We start from the raw sequence: 15,645 nt of genomic DNA on the forward strand, positions 1-15,645 counted from the left end.
TGTTCTGAAGATTTTTTTATTTTTTTTCATTCACTGTTTGAATAATCTTTATATGATAACAATATTTATATAGAACAGCGTTTCCTGGGAGACATATCCTAATGCTTCAAAGGTATGGAACATTAAAGCTGCTTTACAAAAAAATAAGGAGGCATGAATGAATGGATAGACCTCCATTCAGTTTGTTCCCATAGGAGGATGGCGTAGTTTAATGACTCAAGGATGACTACAAAAAATCATTATGAATGAAAAAGAAAGTAATTAATAAAGTAAAGTATTGCCCCACCAGCCTTGACATCTTCTGAAAATAAAACAGCCTAGAGCTCCAGTACTTAGGGCCCAATGAACCTAAATAGCTGGCAGCTGCAATGAGCCCTCCTAAAATGAGGAACCCAGATAAAAAGTTGAATATCCCAATAGGGTGATCACTCCAGTTTATAATCTGGGAGGCAGGCAAAGCTCTCTTTGATAAAAATTAGACCATATTTATTTAATGCTCTGTGGCAGAGGGCCTTGAATACAATTCCTTGGTGCACAGGGAGCCAGAAAAGAGCTCTTAGAGGGGCAGTGACATGGTCAAATTTTAGCATCTGTGAAACTAGTTGCACTGTGTAGTTCTGACAGTGCTGACACTTAACAAGAGTCTAGTATGTTACTCCCAGGCACAGGGCAATCCTCTAATACAGCCACAAGAGGAATACCGGCAACAACAATGGCACTGGGGTCTTCTTTCAGAAGGAAGGGCAAGATTTTCTGACATGAGACGAGGGGCAAGATGTACGACCCTTCCAATTTGTGGGTCGCAAGTTGCGTCATTTTGTGACTCGCAAATTGGAATTCACAACAGTGTCTCAGACACTTCCAGGCACGGCCCGTGTAGGGCGTTACACCGGGCGGTGACGTCAGGCGGGGGTGGGGCAGGGTGGGGGGTTATAAAATACGGGATATAGATGATTTCAGGTAAGTACCAGAAAAAAAAAACTAATGTTACTGTGCGCGCTGCATCACATTTGGCGATGCAGCGCACGGAACGAATTTCGTTTTATTTATTTTTTCCAGTACTTACCTGAAATCGTCCATATCCCGCATTTTACAACCCCCCACCCTGCCCCTCCCCAGCCTGACGTCACCGCCCGGTGTAACGCCCTACACGGGCCGTGCCTGGACACTTTGTGATTCCTAATGGGGTCTCAAATTTCCTGCCTCATTAATATTCATTGGGCAGGTACAATTTGCGACCCCATTGGGAATGGCTAGCACTCCCAGGGATGGTGGCCTGCTGGGGTCAGCAGACCGCCATTTCTGTGACTGCTTTGTAAATAAAGCAGTTTTTTTTTTTTGCTGCCCGTTTTCCTGAAATGTGTGGAAATTGACTCATGTCATTTTACTTTTTAAATTCAGAAGCTGGCTTCATTGTCTTGGTTTAAAACTTAAAAGAGACGCTTGCAGCAAGGGAAACCATTGGCGAAGTCAGTACGAATCTCCTTTTGTCTTTGCCACCTCTCACTAGCCCGTAAGCAGAAGCTTAATTATTCTAAGAAAATAAGAAAATGTAAAAATACTAGCATCAGTATAAAATTTAAACAGCATCTCAGCAAACCTTTGTTTTTTAAACGAAGAACATCAGTCAGACTGTAGATGCAAATATAACATAGCAAAAACTAAAAGGGAGTGTTTGGGAACTTTTGATAAATCTTAAGCATTGGACACGTTTTTTTATTGTCATATGAATTCCTGACGTAAGGCCTCACCATCACCTCCTAAAAGTCTATCCAATTAACTTTAGGCGTATAACTCTATCGTAATCTGGTAAAGATGAAACTTTACAATTTAATTAAAGATCTAATTTATTTCCTTTGTCTTGAGTTGTAAAATTGTATAGTGAGTTATATGATGAGTCTGAGTGTAAGGGAAAATGCAAAGAATTAGTTATGGGACTACTCTTCTGAAACTCCCTTTAGGTCTGAGACTATCAGCAATACAATAGTAGTGCACCTGTCATCAATAATGGATTTTCAGAGGTCATGAACTGCAAAAAACTGTTTTGCTATGTGTGGCTTGAAATCAAGGTTTTTTTAAAACAAAAATCTTACCAAAACTACAGCACACCTCGATGACTGGCGAGGGCATTGTAAATACTGCCCTTGAAAGACACTAACCTGTCACTTTCATCTCCACTGAGGGGTAGTGGAATCCCTATGTAATAACACTTAATATGAGCCATCTAGGGAGAGTTGACTGTGATATGTACCAACAACAAACATTATTTAGGAATTCATCTCAAGCGCCGTTTAGCACAGTCTGCCAGGTACTTCGGCCCTACCTGCACATATCCTGTGCATTCACAGCCCGCATACTCCAAGCCTTACCTGCACATAACCCGTTCATGCACAGCTCTGCCAGAGTACATCAAACCCGGCCTTCACCTATCATTTGTGCACACAACTGTACCAGAAGACCTGCACATTCCCCGCATCCTCATATCTCTGCCTGATCTCATCAATCCTGATGCACATGTACATTGTGCATTCGCAGCTTTGCCAATGCACCTCAACCCTGATGTGTACCTCATTCCTAACCTGTACATCGCAGATGTAATGATAGCACTGTGCATGCACTCACGTTACAACCTGCAAATACAATGTACTCATGCATCTCTGCCAGTGCACCTGACTCTAACCTCCACGCAATCTATGCACATAAATGTCCACCGATGCATCTCAACATGTCTCGTACACATCGGATGCGCAAACAAACCTTTCTCAGTGCTCCTCCGTCTTGACCTGCAGACACTCTCAGCACACCATGCCCGCCTATGAACAGAAGCATCTAGGCACTTGGGGCTGACGAGAGCCATAGGGAACTGAGGGTTAGCAGGAGCCTCAAAGGACTGGGTTTGAGGAGCAGTCTCATGGACTCAGAGCATTCAGTGACCGGGAACCGGAGAGTGAGTAAAGGCACTGGAGCATTGTGGAAGGGGTGAAGCTTAGGAGTTCTGGGGGATGAGCAGGAGCCTTTGGGCCTTAGTGGAGCTGAGGGTAAAGAGAACATTTCTGGAGTCTCATGACTACGGTGATTGTGATACAGGCTTAATTTGAGCAGGTGGTTTCCGGTGCTCAGCACCAGCACTTAATTGTCAGCAACGGGGCCTATGGCAGTCTACCACAATGTGCCACTGTCTGGCTAATTTAGAGATGACCACAGCAACAGTTATTTATTAACTCAATATACATAAAAAATGAAAAGCACCTGCCACCCAAGCCTTTCTTGTAGCTTAGGGGGGGCCTCAAATAATCTATATGTCACATTTGTAGGAATGTGAATGTTAGTACTTGTGTTACTGTCATTGGCAGCACTGGCAGGGGCAATGTGTGGTGCAAGGTGCAACGGCCTCCTGATGAGAGCCCTGGCACTTCGTTTTTTACAAATTAAGCACTGATACTTATAGACGAGAGGGTGCCCCGGAGCTCAGCTCACCTTAGACCATAGGGTCTAAGGTGAGTAGGAATAACATGAACCTCAGGTGAGGATGATTCCAATTGCATTTTAAAGTGAGAAGGAACCCCAGGGGACCTGAGAGTTGAAAAACCATTAAGGTTCCTGAGGACGAGTGTCTAGTTTGAGGACCAACCGGTGATGAGCAAGACACTCAGGGTCTGATTGTGAGCCAAGCTCATCGGTTTCTGAGCGAAAACCTCCAGACCTGAGGGTCAGCATGATCTTTTGGGTTTCTGTTGGTCAGTGGGGAGTGAGGATCTCTTCGAATGATGCAGGAAGGGGATTCATGGGTCTCAGTGTGAGTAAGGGCTGAGGGGCCTATGGGTGAGCAGCAGATTCAGGGACTTAAGTGTGAAATGGTGATTTAAAACCAGAAACGTAGCATCAGGAAATCTGTGGGTGTAATTCTGGATAAAAATAGCATTTTCCTTCTTGATCTAGGTACTCACCTTACAAGCACAAACACTTAACTTAATGCACTTTTCACATAATTGGCCCCATCAGACAAGCAATGTTGTGCACAAAATCACCATCTGCATATATGGACTTTTTTTATATGGTGCCCAGGTCTATTTTTGGTTCCAAACTCACCCTGCGAAAGAAGAACAAACACTACAAATAGGACAGTGACAGAACACAAAATAAAATCAAAGCCTATAATCAGAACAGCATGAAGTAAGCTTGTTATTACCCTTTACAAAGTTTAACCTTTTCTTAGCTCACATTTGTGTTTTTTTTTCTATGTATTAAGGAGTTTTGCAAAATGCTCAGTGTTGCCAATCTTTTAGTTCGGAGTGCTTGCAGGTTATTGGTTGGAAGGGGAAATTAGTGTCCAATTAGGTATACATAAATGTGTTCGATATTCTTCTGCCATCAGCCCTCTTCTGTGGTAAGCCCAGTTAAAGAAACTTCAGAAAACTTCTGCTTTCAGCAGTTACCAGAAGTTATTTTTCAGGAATAAACTCTCACATTACTCTTTGGTTTGTGTGTTTTCTAGTGAATTTACCATTCTTGCTTCAGAAACCTTTGATATTTTCTCCCGTATGTTCCACAGTGTTGTGCAATGTAAATGTAAGTAAAATTGTAATGTATTTATAATGCATTGACGACCCCTGCCGAGATATTAAAGTACACCACTCCGGAACCCAGATTAGTAGTTATTAGGTTAGTAAATTTGTTTCTGTTATTTGTTGCGCATTAGTTGTGGTAGGTTTGGACTTTTGAATTCATGCGTGTTTATTAGAGTTTGGAGTAGAGATACAATGATAGGAATCGAATTGAAAAGGGCAAGTAGTACCTTTCTGTAAGCAGTGATCATGTGTGCTTGTTAGTTGGGGTACTTGAAAAGAGGGGGGTGGGACCGGGAGCCGATATTCATGCAGGTCCTGCACACAAGGCTCCGAGGGGAACGTGTAGAGAAGGAGTATGCAGTTCCTAAAGTGAGAGTGGGAGGGGGAGGGGAAAAGACAGGTATTTTTTCATGATGCCCTCACACACCCGAGAGGTGTCATGCTTCATCATTGGACCTTGCTCCTCGTCGGGCCGGCGCTGCAATGCCCGACGGGCTCCCCGTAAACAGGGCTCTTTGCCGGAGCTCTTTTAGAAGAAGCCGTAGGGTGCGTGTGGGTAAGAGGACGATGGAGGTTTGGTGCACGTGAAGTGGAATCTAAAATAAGTCAGGATCAGTCCTATTCTCAAAAAACTTTAACGATTTTGGTAGATCCTGCCTAAATAAAATAGAACGGATGCCCTGTGGGAATATAATGTTCCTAACGGGCAGCATGAAGATAAACAAAATGGAATGTGAGTTCTCTTGAAATTAAATAGTGTCTTAAATGTGGGTACGTTAATGGTGAATCTCTCCTCTGTCACCTTTGACCAATTCAGAAAGTGGGTTTCCAACGATGCTGCAGCTCTGGCCAATTACATGCAGGTATAGTGTTATTTTCAGGTAGTCAGAAATGTGGGGCATGCTTGAACTTGGTTCGCCATTCATTTTTAGGTCGTGCCAGGGCAGCTCATGGGCTACTCTGCTAAGGAATGTTGTATTTGAGCATGGACTTGAAGCTCTGCCCACTCTCCGCCCATACTTTTCATTGTCTTGTGTCATTGTCCTTTGTAAATACTGGCTTCTGATTCGTGAAAAGGCTTGTTAGTCCCTCGTTAGTACCGTCTTGTCTTCATTTGCAACCTCCCATGAGGACTGGCCCTTTTACTTCTGTTGTTACATGGTATGTCTTATTTAGTTTGTAAGCACTACTTTCTTTAATGAGTTTCTCCTACTTCAGGCATGGCATGCTTTCCTGCAACATTCAGCACGCCATGGACACTTTCACTTTCCAAGCAGCCCGGGACAATGGAGGCCGTTTCTTTAACAAACGTTAATCCTGGAAACATATGAAAAAGCCTGTGCCAAAGGCAGAGCCACCTTCCCCTTGGATTGCATGACCATGGGCATGTCAGACACGAGAACCAGCCTCCAGGATGCAGCCTATACCCCCCCCCCCCCACGCAAGAGGAAGAAGAACTTCACCAGAGACTCAGAACTTGCTAATAACTTTATTGTGCATCATTAGAGGAAACTACATGGTCTGCCTCTAGATACCCTTACACGAGCAACGAAGGCGGCCATGTGCCAAAAGGTCATCAATAGGGTAAATACATTTGTGGTGGAGGATTGGAGGAGGTGGGTGAAGGAGAAAGTTTTCAAAGTTACATGTGACAAAATGTCATCCTGGAGGTACACCTGGTCCCGCCTGTGAATCACCCTCCCTTTGATGAATGTATCCTCTCCACCATATACCCTGACCTGCTATATAGCCTGAATGCTCAAGAAAATCCCTATGTAAGGCCCGGTAAGACCAAAACATCTCTATCTTTCAACTTGGTTTTGTTTGCACATTCTTGTCACACTGCCAACAACCACACATAATGACTTCATGTCATGCTGTTCTAAGTTGCTGGGGTCAACCACCTTTCCCACCTGGCCATCGACGGAGTCCTGGGATTGCTTGACTCCCTCCCGCCGCCGCTACACCCTCTAAGCGGCCGCTGTGTGGAGGAACAGAACTACCCGCCCCAGACTCCCTAGCGGCAGCAGCCGCCACCGCGAATCTCGCACACGGAGGTGCTTCAAATTCCTGCACAGCCCCGGTGGAGCGGGGGCTGTTCTAAGTTGCTGGGGTCAACCACCTTTCCCACCTGGCCATCGACGGAGTCCTGGGATTGCTTGACTCCCTCCCGCCGCCGCTACACCCTCTAAGCGGCCGCCGTGTGGAGGAACAGAACTACCCGCCCCAGACTCCCTAGCGGCAGCAGGCGCCACCGCGAATCTCGCGCACGGAGGCGCTTCAAATTCCTGCACAGCCCCGGTGGAGCGGGGGCTGTTCTAAGTTGCTGGGGTCAACCACCTTTCCCACCTGGCCATCGACGGAGTCCTGGGATTGCTTGACTCCCTCCCGCCGCCGCTACACCCTCTAAGCGGCCGCCGTGTGGAGGAACAGAACTACCCGCCCCAGACTCCCTAGCGGCAGCAGCCGCCACCGCGAATCTCGCGCACGGAGGCGCTTCAAATTCCTGCACAGCCCCGGTGGAGCGGGGGCTGTTCTAAGTTGCTGGGGTCAACCACCTTTCCCACCTGGCCATCGACGGAGTCCTGGGACTGCTTGACTCCCTCCCGCCGCCGCTACACCCTCTAAGCGGCCGCCGTGTGGAGGAACAGAACTACCCGCCCCAGACTCCCTAGCGGCAGCAGCCGCCACCGCGAATCTCGCGCACGGAGGCGCTTCAAATTCCTGCACAGCCCCCGCATCGCGGGACGCGCGCAGACGTCGCCGGGAGAAGCCCGGGAGAAGGGCGGGCCCTCTGTGGCCCTCAGAGGCCTGAGGAGGACGGGACGGGCCCCACCACTTGGTGTTCCCAGGAGGAGGTTAAGCCACTATTTGACTTTTTGTATTGAACTATAGTATTTGCCCGATAATCTATAGTAGTTCATTCTCATCCAACTCATATAACGCACCAGAAAGGGGTTGTTACAAAACTAGCGTTTGGGTGGGATACTTGCCTGAGGATGCAAAAACAGCACGTAAATAACACACTGTTACTTTTGCGTACAGGCGCTGATAAATTTATTTGCCATCAGCCTGTAGTCAGTCCTTCTTGTAATTATTCCTCCCCTCAAATCAACAACATAGATTGTCCACTCTCACTGTTGGAGGAGTTAAATAGTCTATGTAAGACTAGCTATGCCCCTGCAGGATTACCATCCCCACCAAAAAACATTACTTCGCTACCTACAATTGAGAGAGTGTTGGATCCCTTCCCTATATTTACAAACACAAACACACAATGTACAGTATCTGCCGGGCCTAAACCTAACAAAAGGAAGCATGATGGCGAAAAATATAATGGGAGCGAATCCAAAGTACAAAAAATACAAAACAAATCCCCAATCCTACCCTTACCCCCTACCAATTTTCCCCTTACTGCAGAGCCGGTTGAAAATTCAGATGACCTAGCTCCTTCTTCCCAGTTGGCCCTATGGTCAATGATCGAACATTTGATCAGATCGATTATACACCCCTTAATTGACAAAATCAACATCCTGGGGGATAGACTGTCAGGGATTGAGGAAAAAATCACTTTTAATTTGTTAACCACTACCAAAGTTTTTATACCTACCCATCCTGTGTCAATTGTTTCTCCAAATAAGCCTAAACCTGCCATTCAAAATAAACTTGCTCAAACTCGAGCACCAGTTCCTACCATTCTGCTCTCTAATATTTCTAAAGCCTCTCCTAAACCCACTACGCCGAAATACCTTGTCCCCAGAGTAGAGCGCAGCAGGGTTTCTAGAATTCATCTACCTCCACAGGTAGCCCCATTTGTATGCGTCCTCTCGGGAGTCCCGCAATTAAAAAAGGGAAAACCAGAAAGACAACACGACTTGTTCAATAAGGTTCAGTTTTGGCTATCTAAAAATAGACCCTTGCCCCACGATCTTGACGGCGGGATTGTGAGCGTGAGGAGAGTGGGCTGGCTGGACCCCCTTCCGAAAAACATTATTGGTGACGTGATACTAATAAGATTCAAGAGTAGAAACATTGTCCCATACCTACGAAATTGGCAAATTAAAGAAGACGATGGCCCCATATCCATCTGGGATCTACATGACTTCTATCCAAGCACATCATATATCCCTGCCTCCAGGCCTATGACCAAGGACTGTACCAGGTTGGGTAGAGGAGGTTGCTTATCGCCTCATTATAGTTTTCCCACCCCATACAGATTTGACACACCGTATAATATTTTTTAACTATTGCGACCCCTTACACATTCCCTTTTGATGTAATGGAAGAATTGTCATCATAAACCCTTAAAGTATGTTATTATCAGGATGAGCAAATGTTTGTTTTTTAACCAGTAGATAATTTGTGTTTCACATGTATGCGTTTTTAACTATGATTGTATTTTGTAACTGAACGCTTTTATGATTTTATACAAAAAATCGAATAAAGCATATCGAATCGAATCGACTTCATGTCAGACCAGCATTCCAGCTTCAGACCAGGCAGAGACAAGGAGCCAGCCATAATATCCTTTTGGAATTATCTAAAACTTGCAATGGACATGAACGGAGCAGCTGCCTTGTTGCTTCTGATTTATCAGCTGTGTTTGACACTGTCCACCACCACATGCTACTCCAAAGACTCCATCATCTTGCAGTGCATGAAAATGCTTTAAACTGGATTGTTTTTTTAACTCAGAAATAGACGAAGTGTAGTTTGCGTACCACCTTTCACATCAGCTCCTCACACCCAAACACTGTAGCATCCCTCAGGGGTGCATCATATCCCCTTTATTATTCAACATTTACCTACCCCTTTATCAAACCTAATTAAATTATTCAACAGCACCTGTTATAACTATGCAGATGATACCTAAAGCATTTTAAAAATCGATTGCCAGGAAGAACTATACAACCTAAAACTGGATGACTGCCTTTGTGCCTTAAACAAAAGAATGATGAATAACCATCTAAATCTGAATACCAGAAAAACAGAGATTATGACCTGCAGGCAATGGCAAAAATACCAGCTTACCACTATATAGCCAAAATAACTTGAGGCTCTTCCAATAACATAAAGAGAAGTCAGAAACCTTGAGGTAACCATGGGTTCAGATCTATCCTAACACTACATATTAAAAACATCAAAATAATGCTTCTACACAGTGAAAACACTGTTGCAGCTTCCCATGCCATGGATACCAACTGCAAGCTATCCTCACACTCGTAATCTCAAAGTTTCACTATGCCATCGGCCTATACCATGACACACTCACATGCATCATAGGCAAAACATAATGAATCCAAAATGCTGCCATAAGACCTCCTCTCCACCCACATTCACCCAAGAGAACACTTGACTCCAGTCTTGCAATCACTCCATTAGATACCTATAATTAGGACAATGTTCAAGGCACTCTGCATTGTCCATGGAGCTTCCAAATGCAAAGGACCACTATACCTACTTACAAGTTATATTCAGGCAAAACAGGATACTGCGCTCAAGGCTTGCACCACTTATCATATCACCTTGCCATAAGAAATCCGGAGGTGCCACTGCTTTCTCAGTACAAGCCAGCAAGCCCTGGAACTCACTACCAGCCTGCATAAGTAGCACCTAGGAGCATATACACTTCTGAAGACATCTTTCCAACCCAACCCCCAACATGAAGTAGTTAGCTACCTATGTTGGTAAGTGCTTCAGTGCCTCACATTGGGGTAGTAAGTGTTATACAATACAATACAGTACAATGCTGTACAATACAATACAATACAAAACATACACCAAAGGTTGAGTTTGAACCACTTTGATATCCACAGGCTGACCAAACTCACATGCCGCAGATGACTGCACGCAGAGGCGTAAGGGTTGTGGAAGAGGTGCTTCAAGCAGGTACATATGTTCACTAGAGGCTACGCCAGCATACAGAGGCCAAGGGACAAGCAATAGTGTAAGGGCACATCCACTTGTTTGCTTGCTCCAACCTCCTCCTTGGATCTTCTTTGGTTGTACTCTGAGTAAACAGTGTGGCGAACTACCAGTGACCCGAGTTACGGAGCTCTGTATGTGCTCTACACAGCCTAAAGGTAAAAAGGCTTATCACTTGGTTAAATGGTAATACATGCATCCTGCATGCAGTGAAAAAGTCCATTGTGCAATCTATTGCCTAGAAGCACTAGTTTAAGAAATCTGGCATAATTGAAAGGGTTATATGAACTTGTACCTTCACATAAAAACAAAATAATTACAAATAACCATCATTTAATATAAAAAGGTGAAGCACCTGTAATTCTCTGATATCAGGTTGTTTCAGGGAACCGAGAAATTCCGAGACATCTCAAAGGATTGCAATGAGGGAAGGATTTTGAGTGTCTCTGCCAGGCAGTCTCATATTCAGCATCAACATGGTGTGTGCTTTCCTGCACAGCCTGTAACAGTCTGTGTGGTCCCACAGACTGGAGTAGGCACGCCGTGCAAGGGCAAGACTGGGAACAGCAACCAGCCCTGTCATTTCTGCCAGACTGGCCCTGGAGGGGTCGGTGGGGGGGCTCTAGGTGCTAACGAGAAGCAGCGCTGCTTCCGCTTTAGCACTGCTGCTGGTTTTGTTACTGGGGGCCGAAAACGGCCCCCCAGTAACAAAGCCGCCCCCCACCGCTTGAAAAGCGGCCCTCACCTTCTGGCCCACTGGGGGGGGGGCGAGCAGGGGGGCGCCCAGTGCCCACTACGGTCAGTCCGGCCCTGCGCTGTGCACTTCAAAGAGAAGTGTGATTCAATTGCTTGGGTACTTAGCGGTCTTCCAAGCAAACATATATGTCTGCGGATGTGGGTTTTCCCATTGGGTTTTCACAAATCCTTTTCTCTATGTTCTTATTTTTGTGCCCGATAGAAACGTGTCCTCAGGTCTTGTGTAGCCCCACATACACCTCTGCAGCGAGGAGTCGTGTGCTTCATATGTATGCCGGGCCGGACTGGGAACCAAAAGCAGCCCTGGCAAAAATGTTCAAACCAACCTGCACCCTTCCTTCACTCTCATTCTCTCTCTCCTCTTCCCTCTCTTTTTCCTCTGTCTCTTCTAAAATACTGTTTGTGCTGTAAATACCTGGAGGAGCTGGAGAAAGCGTCTGAGGTACCAGTAGCTTTCCCCACCCTAAAAACCTGCCCACAACAGAAATGCCAGCAAATATTGGCTGCACTGTGCAGTCCTACACTCACTGAAGCAGGATAATGTATGCCTCCCATGGCAGCCTGCCTTTCCTCGGTGTGATCTGACACATGTAGTATGCTGGTGCTACAGCGCGTCTCCAGAAATCATTTCTAATCAATACTCACCATTTCCCTGAAACCTTAAAAACACACAAATCATGCATCAGTGGGGCCCATAACACTGCACATTTACCCTGTTCACTTACACTTGGCTTCAAGGCTTTGGTGAATTGCAATGGAGAAGTGCTGGAACATTTGGTGGAGCGTCTAAACCTATTTAACTATTCATTATTTACACCTGCAGATTTAACATTTTACCATGGGTTTATTCAGACTTTAATTATTCAGACACACCACCATAGTGGCAATGGATCTACTAGAATGAAAATTAGGCGCAGGAAGAATCAAAGACCAGCTTTTACTTCTTCATTTATCTAATTTTTATTCAAAGCAAAACTTTATCATATCTGACATTTATGCATTAGTAAATCTTTATTCAGTAAAATCTTAAACTTTATTTCAAAATGATCATTTATTTTAGAGCTCAATAAAATCCCTTTATTTTAGAAAAAACAGTTAAAGATTAGCAAAGAACCAAATTCATTCTCTCCTAACATCCCTAACTAACACCCTCATCGTATCCTTCAATCCTGCAAAGCAAACAAGTAAAAAATCATTAGGATCTTACATCCAGGAATCGGTCAGCAATCAGGCAGCATCTCCAGTAGAAATCGGAAAAGCGACCCCTTCTAGCTAAAACCAGGGGTTTTTATACCCTATTTCTCTATTTTAATCTATCTAAATTGTAGCTACCCTCACTTATTTGGTCTCTAATTGGACAAAATCGGGGTGGGTGAACATCTCTTCACCATTACAGCATCATTTTCACAGCGTGTCAGCGAAAAAAGAAAGGGTCTCTGTTTAAGTCAGTCCGTGGCCTAGGCGCTTCCTTGCATTTGAAACATGCATCAACTTTCTCAGGCTCTGAGCATTACATCGTCCATGCTTGGCACCCATCCTAGGTACCATCCCACGGTAGCCTTGAACCTCCTCGAGCACAGGCAGTTCACTCTGACTTGCAGATTTTTGGCACGCATGCGCTGTCCAACTCTTGCTCACAGTTTAATCAAGCAGCCATCTTTCACATAGGACTCAGAGGCCACTTTTGGAAGTATCATAGAAACAAACACAGATTCATGTTAATTATTGAATTTAAACCTGTTCTGTTTACCTCCCACCTTACTAATGTTTCCCAATTAGTTGTTACCTAGCAGATAAGCCACATGAATGCATTTTACACTTACATTTTCGACCTTTCCACCACAAAGAAACGTGTAGAATGAGCACATTAAATTGCTTTTGTTTACAATTTAGCTGCACATTAGTTCACAACGCGATAACAATACATATTAGCTGGGTTTATTGCAACGTGCAAGCAAAGTTAGTTTTCCCCGTGTGTAATAAAAATAATGTGTGCATTTTACTCTATGGTTGGTTAATTTCGCAAAACATGCAATCAGTAAATATTAACGTTATGGGACATTAACTTTGAGAGGGGTACACAACATTTTGAGTTTGCCACCTCGCTCCATCACTGGTGCAAACAAACATTGCCTACAGCTCCTTGTAAAGGGAGGATCTCTTGGCTTTGCCAATGTTTGTCTTTTCATGCACCTGATAGCACTTGTATAGTTCATACTGAAAACTGAGTCATGCCTAGTTTAAGTGTGTTCCAAATGCGTATGTGTGTTCATGATGGGGCACAAACTGAGATTCCTGGAGAGGCTGAAGACAGTGTGAGTTTCCCATGGTGCCACTCAGTGTGTCATTAATGTGTTCAGATTACACACTCATCCACTCCTTGAGCTGTCTACAGAGTGCACAGAACAATGGCCACATGTGTGCCAACTGTAATGACCATTTTATGAGAGAGCGACTGAAGGATGTATGCGGCCTTCAAAATATTTGCAGCAGCAATCAAAAAGAAATGTTGGGTTTACAAGCGAGGAAAGAAGGAGAGAGGATGTGACTGAGAGAGGGAAAGGGCATTGCAAAGGTGAGGTGACAAAACGAGTACAAGCAGAAGGGCAGAGTGAAAAGACAGCGAGGAAATGGAAGGAGATGGCATGTGAGAAATACAGATAGAGGATTTCAGAAAGATGGTTGGAGAGTAAGGGACGTGGGGCCCGATGTAGGTAAATCTAATTTACCACTTCTAAAATACCGAATCATACCGATTCTGTATTTAAGAAGTGGTAAATTAGAGAGGGGGAAATGTAGGTAATTCTGATTTGGTAAATACCGAATCTGTAAGATTCGGTATTTACCGAATCTGTAAATACCGAATTGGTATCCCCCATTGATTCCTATGGGCCTTGAAGCCCATAGGAATCAATGTGGAATACCGAATCAGTATTTACGAATTCAGTAATTACCTATTCTTGCAAGGGTGCAGGGGGTGTCACTTTGACACCCTCTAGCACCCCAATTACAGGCTTGTGTGCCATGTGGCACACATACATGCCCTAAGGGCATGTCTGTGTGTCACATGGCACAGGTGTGCATGCACAGATGTGCATGCACACCTGGATTCGGTATTTTACCACCCAATTGGATCAGAGTGCCACCTACATCTCTATTTACCGATTCTGTACATTTACCAATTTGGTATTTTACCGAATCGGTAAATGTACAGAATCGGTAAAATTACCGAATCTGTACTTCTGTAGCCCCCTACATAAGAAAACCGTAATACCGGTCGGAAACGGCCGAATTCGGCCATTTCCGACCGGTATTAGGGCTCCTACATCGGACCCTAAGTGTTTAAAAGAGGAAGAGACTGCAAAGGAAAGTGAAGTATATGGAAGAACAGAAGTGATTGAGGCATTTTGAAAAACTCTAAAGCTTCCACAGAGCTAAACAATGTTTATTTCAGTGTCTCGAATTTTCATAATTGAAATATTTTCATTTATAATCATTCATAGTAAAATCATTGTTGTTAATAATGTATCTGATACTGCAACACAGCACTGGCAAAGCCAATCGTTCTGGCTAGTTTTAGGCATCTCTTCATTGTTGTACAATAAATTCATCAAGTTATAACACCAGTGGAAGCTCTCCCTTAACCCCTTCGCTACTAGTCCTTCCCTCCTCCTGCTCCTTGTGTTCTTAGCCTTTTTTTTTTGGGCCATTTCGATTAGTTTGCGCTTAGACGCCACGCCAAATTTGCATTCATTTCTTCCTACATCATGGGGAATTTAAAGGTACCCAGGGTTTGTGGATTCCTCTGAAGGGGACCCAGAAATTAGCCAAAATACAGCTAAGTTTTTATTTTTTTCCCAGCTTTTAGGGACAGGCAGACTTTTGTCATAAAATCAAACTTTTACACAGTTTTGGCATTTTACTGGGACATCGCCTACTTTTGCTACTTTTTGTGCTTTCAACCTCCTTCCAGTTAGTGGTAGAAATGGGTATAAAAGCAATAATGGATCTCAGAAAGCTATACATTTCTGAAAAGTCGACAACATTATGAATTCAGCAAGGGGTAATTTGTGTAGATCCTTTAAGGTTTTTTTTATAGAAACTAACAGTTGAAATTAAGAAAAAAATTAAATGAATTGAAAAAACAGACATTTGTGCCAACGTTTTCCCCTGTAACTTCTATTAAGTATGACAGGTGTTTGAAAGCAATATACCATTAGGTCCCCTTGGCCCTTATGGTTATGGGGATATATAGGACTTCACTAAGAACACGAGGAACCAAGAGCCAATAACTAAGCAGCGTCTTGCAATGGTTTTTCATTGAGTATCAGGTATATGGCAATTTATTTGGTGAAAAATAAAGAGTGAAAAATAGATATCAAATACACCTATGTAT

Source organism: Lissotriton helveticus, chromosome 1_1 (genome assembly GCF_964261635.1).
Source record: "Lissotriton helveticus chromosome 1_1, aLisHel1.1, whole genome shotgun sequence".
Taxonomy (NCBI): domain Eukaryota; kingdom Metazoa; phylum Chordata; class Amphibia; order Caudata; family Salamandridae; genus Lissotriton; species Lissotriton helveticus.